We start from the raw sequence: 13,854 nt of genomic DNA on the forward strand, positions 1-13,854 counted from the left end.
CTGCTGTTCTGCTCCCAAAGATGTCAATGGAAGAAGAACTGCAGCAACGCCGCATAGCCACTATACAGGGTACTGAACTATCTTTTTCCTGTATGAGAATCAGAAGAAACCCTAAGCAGTTGATTCATGCAGGGAACCAGCTGCCCCCCCCCCCCCCCATCAGATATTTCTAGTGTATTGTAGGGAAAGGCATTTACAAAAACATCCTGGACAATCTTAAGGAATAGGTGATCAATATCTTAATCTTAGGAAACCCCTTTAACTGATCCAGTATAAATGCATAACATATATCCAAAGCTATTGTGAACTACTTACAGATCTGAAAAGACTGGTAGTAATGAAGACAAACAGTTCCTCCCAAAACTCCTAGGCTACTGGCACCAATGTTTAAATTTGAACTAATTTACAATCAAAATTCTAAGTACTGTATATTGGACCGAAATACTTAAAGGGAGTCACTAGAATATAGGATATCAACCCAACACTGCAGATAGGTTGGGCTCACCTAAACCAAAAGGTGTTTTCCCCTTAGGAATTCGTGCCTTCAAGGTAGATATACTATAGGTTTTCACAATATGCAAATGTACTCTTTGATGGAGCAAGGAAAGTGAGTGTGTACATAGATTTAGCTGTCAACCACGGAGTAGGACCGCCCACTTGACTGCTAAGCCCAGAAAGAGTTAGATCATTTAGATGAAAGAATGACAAGCTTTACTGGAAATTTCCTAACAACACTACATATCAATCCGCTCAGTATCTCCTGCTCTATTGTTATAGTTTAGCTTTGCATTGTATTGTGCCAGCTTGGACTATAGCACTTTCCATGCACGGTCATTTATAAAATTAGCAGTACATGGATATTCCACAAACAGATATTTAGCTCCTTAAACCCCCTATTGGCCTATTAGTTCAGTACATAATAGCGTGAATGAATTAAAATCAATATATGAATTTTTTTTCTTCAAAAACAGAAATTCAAATAGAAACAATAGAAGACAATTGCTATGACGTCTTCATAATCCACAAAGAATATACATCCAATAGTAATTAGTCAGATACCGGTAACTCTTAAACAAGTTCAGCAATGAAGGAGGTCCTGGCACAATTTCAGAGAGATAAGAAAGGTGGATCTCCTGCAATCTTTCTGACAAGAAAAGGATCAATGCTCTTCCCTTCACCGTCTATACATATGGATTTGGTCAACTGATCAACTTATTTTCCCCTTCACAATGTGTTCCCACACCCAAAATATTTTTATCTTGCAAGAACACCCTACTATGTGTCAGTCCACACGTGTGTTGCCTATGACAAACAGTAAATTCCCTATGGGAGACCGTGGAAACTCTTTGCAGATGTTCCAATTGGTCAGAACCCCAGTACTGCAAGACAACAGTGCCAACCATTAAGCCACCAAGCTGCCTTAATACCTGATCATTCACTCCAGGAATGGCAGTAAGAACTGTCACGTATGATCAAATTAGAAAAATCTGAATAAACCTAGTAGCCTTATACTTAACATTATACCTAGTAGCATTACTTTATTAAAGGCTTTGGTAGTGCAGAAACTTTAATGTTCGCTTTAAGAAGATAATTAAACCAAAGACATTTGAGATAATTTTATGGTACATATTTAAGTCTATTAAGTGGATGTAAAATCAGTCTGAAATAGCTGTTAATAGAACACCAATGCTTACACTCAACTGTATAGTAAATGTCAAGTCATTCATGTCCTCCCATGGGGACCTTTAACTTAACATGTATATCTGTGCATGCTTCAAGATTTATTTCTGAAGTCCAGGTTCACACTTAAAGTGTGGTGCTTTTTTACATACATTTATGATTTGGAGGAAAGCTCCTTTTTAAAGCATCTGTTAATCAAAAAGATAGATAGATAGATAGATAGATAGATAGATAGATAGATAGGAACAGCTGTGCAAGATCCATTTCTCTTTGTGCCCCCACACAGTATAACGCCACTACAGTCACCCTAATATTATATGCCCCCACTTTATTATGTCCTCATCCAGTTGCCCCCAGTTTACTTTCCCCCTCCACCTGCCCCCAGTTTAATGTTTCTCTCTAGTTCCCTCCACAGTATAATGTCTCCCAACAACTGCCCCTACAGTTTAATGTCCTCTCTCCAGCTTTCCCCAGTTTAATATCCCCCCCCTCCAGCTACCCCCAGATTAATGTCTCTCTTCCAGATGACCCCACAGTTTTAAGTTCACATGAAGTTGACCCCACAATATTATGCCCCTCTGCTGGAAACAAACATAAAAGAAATAATCCTCACCTCGATCCATTCCCATGCTGCTGATCTCTGCTATCTCTACATTGCACCTAATACACCCAGAGCAAAGACACTGGTCAAATTTTGAAGCAGGGAGCAGATGGCTCCCTGCTTCTCCATTCTTGTAGTCAACTCATCTGCGTCTGGAGTACAGATGTGATCATTGGGCCGTGCCATAGGAAGGCGTAAAGTGCTTCCCCACTGCCCCAAAAAAGGCTCTCAGAGGCTACTTTTGGGTAGCATACCATTTGGTGTGAGATAGTTGACTGCTTGATACACCTTTAGAGACACACACTCACAGACATTTTGCCCAGTTTACAGACTTTGAGAGGAGGCACACCATTAGACTGAGAGAAGCAGGATGGTCATTTCAGCAAATTCTCAACCATTTAAGCCGTTCTGACTTAGCTGTTAAGAGATGGTGGGAGGGGAACTTATGTGGTGGAACACGTTATGGCAAAAAGACTCCAGATGGTCTAGACCAGGGGTCCTCAAACTGCGGCCCGGGGGCCACATGCGGCCCACCAAGCACTTCTGTCTGGCCCCGCCAACAACGCCGGCAGGCATGCATTTATAATGAAGCTCATGGGGAGCTCGGGCCAGGCCATAGAGCGCACTTCACTTTACCTGTTGGAGGGCACCGCTCCCGATGTTTGTGCGACCTACTCTGCCTCCGGCCCACTGTTTAAAAGGTTTGAGGACCCCTGGTCTAGACAGACCACCAGTATAGAGAACTGTTTAATCTTCTGACAAGAACAAGCAGCTCCCACAGTGTCCACTATGCAGACACAGGTGCCACCTTCATTACACACCCCGGTCTCTGTCTGAACCAAGCACTCAGCAGTAGGAAATTTGATGTCATAGTGCTCATTACATGTTCTGCCATTGCCAACCAACCATCATTGTGTTTAGTTGCAGTGGTGTTGTGAACAAGAATCTTGGACGGCAAGCCCAACAAATCTAGGATCTGTTTGGGATTTGTCAAAGGTTGGGTTTGAGTACAGAAGCCTTATGGTGAGCACTTAGATACTTTACTGTAGAGCCAACACTACCTCAAGTGCTGGTGTGATGATCTGGGAGGCCATCACATGTAAGAGTCGGTCACTTCTAGAAGTAAAACACGGAACACTAACAGCTCAGTTATATGTGTTACCTATCATGGCAGGACTTACAAATGGCATTTTCAGCAAGATAATGTCCACCCACATACAACAAGGGTTTCCCATAAATATCTCCACCAGATTTAAACACTTCTCTGGCCTGCCTAGTTGTCCGATTTAGTACCAACTGAGCATTTATGGGACCAGATAGGATGCCAGCTTCAGCAAATTACAAGTATAAAAGATTTACAGGCCCAGTTTCAGCATCTGTGGGCAAATGTGCTGCAGGATACTATACAGAACCTGCAGTAGCGTAACTAAAGTCTTGTTGGCCCCAGTACAATCTTCTCTCCAAGGTCTCCTCCCTCATCCCTAGAGCGAATTCTTGAAAGTGTTGGTTATGGGTGCTAAGGATGCAAATTTTTGTGTTGTTAGGATAATCCTGGGGTCTCGTTGGCATATGGTCCAAGTGGAAGCTGTAAACTCAATACTGATGCAAATGCTTATGGGCCCCCTAAGGCTCCTGGGCCCCGATGCAACTGCACCCTATGCACCTCTACAAGGTACGTCCCTGAGAACCTGTATGACTTCTTGTCCAACTGCTTGGTGTGTTATTTTTATTTATTTTTTTTGTCAATGAGGATAGATAGACAGATGATAGATAGATAGATAGATAGATAGATAGATAGATAGATAGATAGATAGATAGACCGATGCAGCTCTGGGCTATGATATAGTACAGGATAAGTAATATGAAATTTATTCAACTTTTATATTAACATATGATTATACTCTTTGCTGAGACTTGCCCTCTGACAGTCAAACTTCCTTCAGATCCTCTTTAACAACACATAGCGCTATTTGAGTACAACAACAACCATTTGTAATAAACTTTTCTCACAATAAACTCAATAGGCAGCCCAGCACTTGATAGACAGTATATTACAGTATTAGCAGTATATACAATGTCCTAGATATATCGAAGGAATCATTTTTCCTTAAGTGCCAAACTGAAGACATTCAGTTTTGATTTAAAAGCGTCCAAAACTGAGATCTCTCTGGTGGCTGGTCTGGGTAACCTGCTCCAGAGAGTGGGGGCTGCATGGCAGGGGATTCTGACTCCAAATCTTTTAAGGTGGACCAGAAGGATGGACAATGTATTTGTGCCTGATGATTGGAAAGGTCGGCAAGGAGTATGGGGCTTCATACAGTTCTGTTCAGTTTGCAGGAGCTGAGTTGGTTATGGATTTAAACTCCAGTACATAATACTAAGTGTTCAGTCTGCAAGTGCTGAGGGAAGTCGGGTACAGACAACTCTCAGCAAACTATGTTTCCCTTAAAAAAAAACATTATATTCCTTACTGTCACTGCTAAAGTGCAGATGTGAACCCAGCACATTTCCTCCACACTACTTTTGACACATATATCCATCTAATAACTGCTCCTCTGTTAGACAAACAGTACAATTATTCTGTCTATCTACTCAATAGTCAATTGATGGAAGATGTCTCTGAGAAGATCTATACTGTTTCTGCATAGCAAACTGAAGACACATACTGTACACCCAAGATAAGTACTGAGCTATATACATCAGAGGAGGCAAACCATTACAAACACACAAGTACAATTTTACACGTAGTTTACTGTTACATCCTGTGTCAAAGAGATTCTGCATTATATCTACAGTCATCAAGAGTAAGAAAAAGAAATCTTTTTGTATGTACCTGTTCCTTTCAGAAATATCATACACATGGTTGCGCTGTGATCTTGCCTGTAACAGAAAAGAAAAAGTGATCAGTGTTTTAGGACTTGACACAGGAAAGAAGCCCTGAGATCAGAAAAAAGGATGGGACATTATAGTAAAGTTTTGAATTCCCTCACACGTAAGTTTTTGGGCAGACCTCATGTTTGCATAATGAAAATCATTGCACCCAGCTGCCAAGAATAACAAGAACAGGAAATGAGCAGTGAAAGCTATTCGCTCTCAACAAGCCTCAGTATTATTATACAGCTCTCTACCTGGTGTTCTTCTTTACACCTTTGTATCAATGCAGCCTTCCTGGACAGTAAGGAGGTTTGTACACTCCACTGCATAATAGAAGGCTGGTGAGGGAAAGTAAGCAGAGAACGGTATATCAGGAATTCACATTGTTCTGCACTAAAAATCCAATGATGGTGTAAAACAAAAAGACCACACGTTATTATTGGTGCCACAATGATAAAGAAACAGCAGTAAAGAGAATTCCCATTCCCAAAACATAAAAGTAGCCATATACTAGTACATCAAAAGTATGTAAGTAATTATATTCTTACATTTTTTGTTTTGAGGCATAATTTTTGCAAACACGACAGAAAGAGAGATAATATTGGTTGTCACCCTTGAATTAGCTTTTCTGTCAATTGATTTGGCGAGCATTTTCACATAAGTACACTTCCTGTCGTAACTTTTGCAAAAATGTCCACCGTGACAAAACAAAAAGAAATGTCAATATCGCTGAAAATCGCAGCATGTCAATCATATCTAGATTTCCTGTGAAAAATGTTTCAGAAAGAAACGTGATGGGTTTCCACCTCAGTCTTTTCTGCAGTATTTTTTGTCTGTGGCTTGCTACTTGGGGCCTTCGCCGACAAACAGAAGGACAGAATGGGAAGCTCCTACTAGATGTAGGAAATATTCCATAGAAAACAATATGAAACATTAGCTAATCTGATTATCACAGTGGCAGGCAGAGACCCATCAAATTATATAGTAATAGAATTACCAATTGACAACAAAATGATATGCCACCCATTGTTTCTCTATATGTTTTTTCGGAGGAATTTGGATTCCTTTGCAATTTGTAAATGACTCGTGATGCACTAGGAAAATGTAGTAATACCAGAAGTGAACTTGCCTGAGAACCATATCAACACCTTTTTTAGCAGAGCAGTTGTTCAGAAAGCTGTTTGTGCATATTTATCTCCTCTAGATGTAAAATATTCACAGTGATATACAACCTGATTTAGAAAGCCTAGTGCTGAAAAGGTGGTTTTGTAATACAGAAAAATGAAGAATTTGTTAAGACCATCAAACAAGCTAAATCTTGAGGAAACCAGAAACTATAAAGTATAGATAACTACTATGAACACCCTCTAAGCCACACAGCATACTGGGAAAATCTACACAAATAAATCACTTTCAGGCTGAAGACCCACATTGCAAAAATGCTGCATTTTAGAGTACCTGCAAAGTGGAAATTCAGTTTTAAAGAATGGACACCCAACTGATCCATTAGAGTTAATGGTGTACATCGGGTTCCTTATGTGACTGCTGTTGTAGGAGTCCACCTATCTGTTATTCTGGTCCTATGAAAGACCATAATACTGAAATACCATAAAAAGGTCGACGCTAGTGTGAACCTAGGGTAAACTGATGTTAGGATTGGGTCCCGCAGGTTTTCCTTCCGGCGCACAGCGCCACCTGCCGGTCGATCCAGCTCTCGCCCTCAGCGTCGGACGGTGAGGGTTGTGGAGTCTACGTCCAGCGTTTGGCCTACTGAGCATGCTCTGACTTTTTGGAGACGCTCTGAGGCTAAGTCTCATTCTCCCCTTACTGAGCATGCTCGGACTTTTTGGAGACGCTATGAGGCTAAGTCTCATTCTCCCCCTACTGAGCATGCTCAGACCTTTTGGAGACGCTCTGAGGCTAAGTCTCATTCTCCCCCTTCTGAGCATGCTTAGACTTTTTAGAGACGCTCTGAGGCTAAGTCCCATTCTCTCCCTAATGAGCATGCTCAGACATTTTGGAGGCACTCAGAGGCTAAGTCCCATTCGGCCCATACTGAGCATGCCCAGTGAGGTTATGGCCACTGCCCTGTGGGTGGGGACTTGCCTTTATATGGTGTGAGCCGACGCCCGCCGGGTGCTCACACTTTGACTATTAACTTTGAGACAAGAGGTCAGGGCTAGGTTCCTGTGAAAGGCAGGTTGTCAGGGATTCTAGATAGGATTCCTGGGTTCCTGGGTACTACCAGTAGGGAACGATTAGCCTGATTGAACTGTCCAGTAGGATTTGTAGCTCCAAAGCTGTTTGTGGAGCCTTTGTGTTGCTGACAGGGGTGACATTAACCCTTGGCAGCCTTCTTGCAGTCAGTTCACATTGGAAGCTGCCTAAACTCACTTGCCCAGTGAAGCCAACTGGTGTAAGCCTCATTGCAGCCGTTTCACATTAAAGTTGCAAACACCCTTGCCCAGTGAAGCCAACTGGTGTAAGCCGCATTGCAGCCAGTTCACATTAAAGATGCACAAATACACTTGCCCAGTGAAGCCAACTGGTGTAAGCCTCCTTGCAGTCTGTTCACATTGGGAGCTGTGCAGACACATTCACCCAGTGAAGTTAACTGGTGAACGTGTGTTGCTCTCTGTTCACACTAGAGCCACACAGACATACTGCTTCCCTGCTTAGGCAGACGGCCGCCCTCATAGGGCTTGTGGACCTCGACTGCAGCCACTACCGCAGTCAAGAGGTTCTGTTAAGTTATAATTTATATATATAGACAGAACCCTAACAACTGACCACTTATACTAATCTCTCTATAATTCTGTACATATTTTTGGTTGGAGTTATTATAAACTGTATATTGTTAATCCGCAAAATTGGGGCCTTGTTTTAAAAAAAAAAAAAAAAAAAAACCCTAGTTAAAGCAGTAAAAAACCTACAGGAAGCATGTTTTTTTCTTCTTTCGTCGCATGTCTTTTGCAATAGAAGTATTGTTAAAACTTTATTGCATATTAAAAATGTACAGTGGAAAACTACACGATGTCTTAATACAGATAGAATGCCGGGTTTCATTGTTTATGCAATTCTCCACTTGAGCCTGACTTCCTTGACCAGAGTGCGCCCCCCTGATCTCCCTTTGGGTTTCATTGTTTGGTCGCTGTGGTGCCATACGCTGGCCCCTGTGGTACCCTTTTGGAGGAACTTGACTGCCATGATATACTATGAAAACATAGAAAGGTATGAATCACCCAAAGGAAACATGAAAAAGGAATTATGCTCATACTAACTTCAGACTGGGGCCCCACGGGTCGGAAACGCTGCGATTTCCCCATGGCAGAAATGCCGTGGGAAAAATTGCGGCATTATACATGCCCACTTTGTGGTAAAAACCGCAGTGCAGACACACTGTGATTTCCAAAACCAGCGCGGTTTTGGAAATCACAGCATATCAATTATATCTAACTAAACGCCGGCAGCTTCCTTGTAGATATCATGGTAACAGAAAGTCTGCGGAGGAAAACTCTGCGAACTTTCTGTTTAAAGCGCTATGGGAAGAACCGCAATGCGTTCCAGCTGCGGTTTTTCACGCAACGCTTTATAGCTATGAATCGTCCCATGGGGCCTTAGCCTAAAAGGGTTTTCTGGGCTGTTAGTGCCATTGATGGTTTAAGAAGTGCACCCATATAACTTTAAGCAGGGTTTGGAGTGTCTCTGGTTGCTTCTGCATCCTATGTGTTTGTTTACATGTGTAATCTTCCTGTCGTGCAGTTCCTGTGTACCTACTGCACTAGTTCCCTCTCACTCACTCTTACACACCCCCTCCCTGTGTCAGTAACCTGGTGATCCCGCCCATTACCAGCCCCTCCCACCCTTCCCTGTCTCTTTTTAGAATAGCAATTCCACCCATTACTAGCTCCTCCCACCCTCCACTGTCTCTCTTTAGAATAGAGATCCTGCCCATTACTAGCCCCTCCCCCTTCTCCCTCTAATCTATTCTGCCCACTACCAGTAGACAGGGAGGAACCATATCGAACACAGGAAGGCTTTGTAATTATTGTGGGGGTTGGGGGGGGGGTAGACGTTCCTTTTCGGAAGCAGTGAAAAAGAATGTCAACGGATTATCAGAAGTTAGGTGGAGGGAATGGACTTTAGTTTAGGGGCAAATTTTTAGTTTATCCTGGACAACCCCTTTAACATGAGATTTTTATGAATGAATGTATGTAATTTAAAAAGAATGACAACCATGTGAAGCAAGTGTGTGAATAGTTTATTAAAAAAACATGACAGGTCTTCCTATATTTGACATTTTTATCACCCTGTATACAAACACTGGCTAGGCCTCACGCACACAATATTTTCTAACGGTTTTGAAACTTATAGGAAGATTTGTAAGTTTTGTTTAGAATCCATTCCAATACTGTTGCTGCAAGCATAACATTAGAAAAAAGGAGACCAAAAAAAACCACAAGAAATGGCTAAAATTATATCCTAAAATTAAAATAATCATTTGACTATTTGTTCTATTTAAGGAAGGAAAAGATCTAAAGAACTAAAACTTCTTTAGAAATACAGTATGCACAGTAATCCAAGATAAAACTCTAAACCATGCTGACGAGAAAAGAATGTTGACATATACAGTACAGACCAAAAGTTTGGACACACCTTCTCATTCAAAGAGTTTTCTATATTTTTCGAAAGGGGCCACACGGTGGCTCAGTGGTTAGCACTGTAGCCTTGCAGCGCTGGGTCCTGGTGTTCAAATCCCGTCAAGGGCAAAAAACCATCTGCAAGGAGTTTGTATGTTCTCCCCGTGTTTGCATGGATTTCCATCCCATATTCCAAAGACATACCGATAGGGGGAAAAAATGTACATTGTGAGCTCTATGTGGGGCTCACAATCTACATAAAAAAAAAAAAAAAAAAAGTTTTCTATATTTTCTTGACTATTAAAATTGTAGATTCACACTGAAGGCATCAAAACTATGAATTAAAACGTGGAATTATATACTTAACAAAAAAGTGTGAATCAAATATGTTTTATATTCTAGGTTCTTCAAAGTAGCCACCTTTTGCTTTGATTCCTGCTTTGCACACTCTTGGCTTTCTCTTGATGAGCTTCAAGAGGTAGTCACCGGAAATGGTCTTCCAACAGTCTTGAAGGAGTTCCCAGAGATGCTTAGCACTTGTTGGCCCTTTTGCCTTCACTCTGCGGTCCAGCTCACCCCAAACCATCTCGATTGGGTTTAGGTCTGGTGACTGGAGGCCAGGTCATCTGGTGTAGCACCCCATCACTCTCCTTCTTGGTCAAATAGCCCTTACACAGCCTGGAGGTGTGTTTGGGGTCATTGTCCTGTTGAAAAATAAATGATGGTCCAACTAAACTCAAACCGGATGGAATAGCATGCTGCTGCAAGATGCTGTGGTAGCCATGCTGGTTCAGAATGCCTTCAATTTTGAATCAATACCCAACAGTGTCACCAGCGAAGCACCCCCACACCATCACACCTCGTCCTCCATGCTTCACGGTGGGAACCATGCATGTAGAGTCCATCCGTAGAGTCCATCCAGACCTCTCCTTCGTGATCTCCTGATTTGGCATCTTCCTGACCTCCTGTGCATGACCTTTGGCTTTCTGCTGACATCTCTTATCTGGATCCTGATTTGGCTACTCCACAAACCTCCTGTGTATGACCCAGCGCTCCTGACTATGCTTCTGCCTCTTCCTTCTGCTACCACGTGACCTCCTGTGAACCATCTTGCTTCTCTCAGTCCAATAGTGCACCTCCTTACAAAGTCTGTCATGTGGCATGTCTACCAGTCAAAAACCTCTCACCAAGAGGTATACTATGCAAAAGTAGCCTCTGGGAGCCTGTTTAAAGGACAGCCTCTCACCAAGAGGTACACTTCCAAAAAGTAGCCTCTGAGAGCCTATTTAAAATGCAGTTGGAGGCTACTTTTAGCACTAACAAGATATAATTATTTTTATTAGGCAATAACAACATAAATCATCAGAAACCTAAAAAAAAATATATAAAATCTTGGTTTCAACAAAATGAGAAAGAAACTCTATAACAAGTCTGGTAGAGCCAAGTTGTCTTTAATTATCCTGAACCCATTTACATTGCTATTGTATTACAAGCTAAAACCTGATACTATGGTTACAACGGAGGGCATAACCAAAATTAGAATGTGAGACAACTTATCATTTAGAAAAACATTTGCAGTGAAAATGTAATTCAGTAAATCTGAACCGTCAAGTGATGTCCACATTTCATGCTTCAGTACCACACATAACAAACTAAGAGTGTATGGAAAATGTTTCCCAAAAAGCATGGCACATTCCCAGAGTCAAACTAAACACAGACTTATTTCCACAGGATAGCTATAAAACTTGTACATGGTGCCAAATTCATTTCTTTAGACACCTTCTTTGCTGGCAAGAGCTGTTGGCCTGGCCCTGGCTAGTCTCCTATTGAACACGTTAATTGTATGTATAAGATGCCAAGATACAAAGCTGGCTAATGTTCCTACTGGGTTCACGTGGACAAAACAAATACTTCTATTTTATAAAACCCTTTAGACTAGTAGGTAATGTCTGTTTTTTCCATTGGTAACATTGTGTACACAAAAAGTTCATCTTTTATGCTAAAATTTACCTGTACCACTGTGTGGACCGACAAACTGAAAAGTAGCATGGAAAACTTGCCAAAACTGTCACCTAGGATGGGCTGTGAACCTTATGAATCACTCACATTGTTTTCTTGGAAAACCTCTTTGAGCTGATACTATTATGCACTTTGCACACAGATTGAAGGAGTACCTCAGAATGTGAAGTACTCTACATAGACAACAGGGAACTACAATCATACCATAAAATAAAGGTCTGCTAATATTCTAGTGACCTCTATACACAGGGTATTTCTGAAGTTCTTCAGACTGTAGGACACACCTGAATACTATATGTGCCCATAATTCAAAGCATAAAACTGGAAAATAATATATCAACACTTCCAATGAGTAATATTCAGGTGATATAGTCAGGTGATAGGCGATAACTCTCCTCCATCTCTACAGGCCTTTGATGTAGTTGCTGCTACTTGTTCATATGGAGATGTGGACAGAAGGTCTCCTGTGGAGCTGCAAGCACAAATTACAGCTCTGTGTGTATGAATCCCTATATTATCTTCTCAATAGGCAGTGAGATTTAACACACGGCTGTGTGTAGGATCTGACTGATCAGGAAATAGATAAGAGTTATGTTCACATGGTGGAATTTGCTGCTGATTTTGCACTGGATTCTGCACCAAAATCAGCAGAAGATTCTGCCTTGCATTGTTTTCAATGTTTTCAATACCAGCTACATCACTATCAAACATTATACACTAAAATGTCAAAAGTCAGTTGTTCAAAAAGTCAGAATCTGCCATAAAAGATAATTATAAATCTGATCTAAAAACAAAGCTAAGGGTTTTTTTCACACTACCACTGTCTTTCCATTGTTCTGATCCATCAGTCAAAGAAGACAGATACAATTGGAAAGTCTTCTGGAAGGTCTGCTTTGTATATCTAACACCAATTCGTTTGTAAATCCATGTAGAGTTTTTCAGCCTCAAATATCAGACATGGCCTGCAGTGTCTGATTATAAAACAGGCACGCTACACATAATCATGGAAATAGTAGACTAGCCCCAACACTCCAATTCAGGAATTCAGGATAGCCTTCTGCTACAGTATTGTCCATTCTCATCTTTTGAACCTGTTACAGAAGAGGAAGTCTCCCAGTTACTTTCTTCATCTCGCCCTACAACCTGTAGTAGTGACCCCTTCCCCTCACACCTTCTCCAATCTCTGTCGCCTGCTGTCACTACTTACCTTACTAAAATATTTAAGCTCTCTCTCTCTTCTGGAATCTTCCCATCCTACTTCAAGCATGCTGTTATAACCCCGCTATTGAAAAAACCCTCCCTGAACCCGTCCGGTGCTGCTAACTATCGACCCGTCTCTAACCTCCCCTTCATCTCTAAACTCTTGGAACACCTGGTCTATTCTCGTTTAATCCGCTATCTCTCTGCTTGAACCCTTAAAATCTGGTTTCCATGCTCTGCACTCTACTGAAACGGCTTTCACAAAAGTCTCCAATGATCTCCTAATGGCTAAATCCAATGGTGACTTCTCTCTTCTTATTCTTCTGGACCTCTCTGCAGCTTTTGACACTGTTGACCATTAACTCCTCACTATGCTCTTCTCGGTAGGCCTCAACGACACTGCGCTGTCCTGGTTCTCCTTTTATCTCTCAGACCGCACTTTCAGCGAATCATTTGCGGGCTCTGTTTCCTCCCCTCTTTCCCTTGCTGTTGGGGTTCCTAGGTCCCTGTTCTTTTCTCTCTACACAGCCCCCATTGGACAAATCATCGCCAGATTTGGCTTCAGGTACCATCTTTATGCTGATGACATCCAATTATACATATCTTCCCATGACGTCACCCCTACATTCATACAGAACACCACTGACTGTCTTTCTGCTGTCTCTAATATCATGTCCTCGCTCTATCTGAAACTAAATCTTTCTAAGACTCAACTACTACTGTTTCCATCATCTAATAGATCTGTCCCTGATATATCCATTGGCTGCCTATTCATTATAGAATAAAATATAAAGTTATTACTCTCATCCACAAGGCTCTCCATAATGCTGCACCTCCCTA

At 41.6% G+C, this 13,854-nt stretch overlaps 1 protein-coding gene across 3 annotated transcripts in view; it reads right to left on the reverse strand.

Moving 5' to 3' along the window:
* The window catches only part of HIVEP2 (HIVEP zinc finger 2), a 167,079-nt gene that overhangs the window by 23,586 nt on the left and 129,639 nt on the right, over positions 1–13,854 (reverse strand). For all 3 annotated transcript variants that reach the window (XM_075267867.1, XM_075267866.1, XM_075267868.1), the window contains one exon: positions 5,115–5,161. The gene's annotated coding sequence lies outside the window, so the exon portion shown is untranslated. The remainder of the gene's footprint in view (positions 1–5,114; positions 5,162–13,854) is intronic.

This window comes from Leptodactylus fuscus, chromosome 3, assembly GCF_031893055.1.
Source record: "Leptodactylus fuscus isolate aLepFus1 chromosome 3, aLepFus1.hap2, whole genome shotgun sequence".
Lineage (NCBI taxonomy): Eukaryota > Metazoa > Chordata > Amphibia > Anura > Leptodactylidae > Leptodactylus > Leptodactylus fuscus.